Genomic DNA, 2,500 nt, shown 5'->3' on the forward strand with positions numbered 1-2,500 from the left:
CCAAAGGAATACCCTGCTGCAGAACCGGTCACCTTTGGATGCTGTGTGAAGGACGTCATCGGATGATCGCCATAGGCCACGGACCAAGATGTTCATCAGAGCAGGTGTTAAGTCATCCCAGGATGCCTGTAGATCCAGCAAAGGACCAAGAACTCGCCAGCGCAGGTACCAGTCACCCCAGGATGCTGTGGATGGGCGACACCTGGCGGACGCCCGCAGATCCAGTCAACCCCAGGAGCTCGTTAGCGCAGGTATCAGCCGCTCTGAGATGCCGCGCCCTGCACGACGCCCGTAGATCCAGATGAAGATTATGAGGATGTAGAGATTGAGCATGCTGGCGTGAAGGACCTGGACGAGATCTGTGAGTATGTGTGGACAAGGACAACACTGAGTTCAGCTGGAGAGGACTATGAGGAAGTCTAGACGAATCTGAAGTCAAGGAGGACCTGTGCAAGACTTTCGAGGATGTGTGGACATCGAAGACGGACAGATTACACCGAGGACCAGGAGGATGAGGAAGACAGGGACAAGCAGAAACGAAGATGCACCAGGACAACGCACGAGTGATCGAGATGACCATCCAAATTAGGTTACCCTTGAGGCAAATCAAAGGCGCCTCGAGGGCGAGGCGCGAGTAGGTGGCCGAGCAATATAGAATATACATAAGTACCAGTGGTAGCAGACGGGACCGGTGAACTCGCCTCACTTCCCCCCATGCTTCCTCCAGTTGCCTCTATCACTTTCGGCAGCTGGAATGGTCACTACTTATACCGAGGATGACCTAGGCCTCAGGGAGTTTGTGACCAGTACCCGACGTGGTAAGGGCGGCCTAACCCTCCCCCTCCGGGCAGGCTGACCTGACACCTGAGCCGCGTTACCCCACAGACATCGTCTCGTGTGTTCCCATACTGTGTGTCGACTCTTATTAATAAAGAGTCACGCCGTTTAACAACTATAACTACACACACTATAACTATATGTCTATTTATTTATGTATATATTAATATATGTATATATGTATGTATATACAGGTGCATATATATATATATGTGTGTGTGTGTGTGTGTCTATATATATATATATATATATATATATATATATATATATATATATATATATATATGTGTGTGTGTGTGTGTGTGTGTGTGTGTGTGTATATATATATATGTGTGTGTGTGTGTGTGTGTGTGTGTGTGTGTGTGTGTGTGTGTGTGTGTGTGTGTGTGTGTGTGTGTGTGTGCGCGTGTGCGTGTGTATGTGTGTGTATAAACATACATAAATATCTATATCTATATATATGTATATGTGTGTGTGTTCATATATATACATATATGTGTATATATAAATATATGCATATATATCAGCAGCAGCAGCCTAAATCAGTCCATTGCAAGACGTAGGCCTCTCCCAAACTTTTCCAAACTTTGTCTGTCTTGTATATTTTGTTTCCAGTTTTGGCCCCCAAATTTTGGTATTTCGTCACACTATCTTGTCATTGGTCTGGCCCTTGGCCTCATTATGTTATCTATAATCCAGTCCGTTACTTTCTTTGTCTATAGGTCCTCTTCGCTAGATGTGTTTGTCTTTACGAGTTGCCCCTATGTATTTGTACTTGTCCCCTACCTCTAACGCTTTGCCTTGTGTATCTGTTCAAATTGAACTCTACTGTTGAGCATGATCTTAGTCTTTTTTCTTGTTCACCCTAAGTCCGACTTTCAGACTTGCTCTATTCAAATCGTTTATTAGTTACTGCATTTCATTTGCAGCTTCACTGAAGAGAACAATTTCAACAGTAAATCCTAGATTGTTTCGGGATTCGTCTCCTATTCTGATACCCTTTGCGTTCCAGTCTGGCTTCTTGAATATTTCCTCAAGGCAAGCGGTAAACAGTTTGGTGAGATGTTATCGCCCTGTCTAACACCTTATTTAATTGGTATTTTAGCGGTTTCCTTGTGGAGCTTAATGGTTGTTGTCCCATCTTCGTATATGTCTTCAAATATTTTACAATATACTTCTTCTACTTCCTGTCTTCGAATAGCTGCCAGTACTGCTGGTATTTGTCAGAGGCAAATGCCTTTTCATAATCGATGAATGCCATACACAGGGGTTTCCTATATTCGTTTGTTTATTTGTTTTTTCTCTTATCTCAATGAGCTTGTGGATGTGTTCTGTTGTTAAGAATCCACTGCTGAAGTCTGTCTGTTCTCTAGGCGTCAGAATCCAGACTGTCAGAGATATGAGTTATGATGACTTTTGTGAACAGTTTGTAAGTAACTGAAAAGAGGCTTAAGAGTCGGTAGTTATTTTTAGATCCTTTCTATCCCCTTTTTAATGTATCAAAATAATTATTACATTTTTCCAAGCTTTTCGAGTTTTTGCGTTGAGAAGTCATTTGTTAAAAAGATTGACTAGTATCACTGTTGCAATTTCTTCTGCATCTATTATAATGTCTATACTAATTCCTTCTTCACCTGGTGTTTCCTTCTTTTCATGCCTTTAA

This window comes from Penaeus monodon, chromosome 1, assembly GCF_015228065.2.
Source record: "Penaeus monodon isolate SGIC_2016 chromosome 1, NSTDA_Pmon_1, whole genome shotgun sequence".
Lineage (NCBI taxonomy): Eukaryota > Metazoa > Arthropoda > Malacostraca > Decapoda > Penaeidae > Penaeus > Penaeus monodon.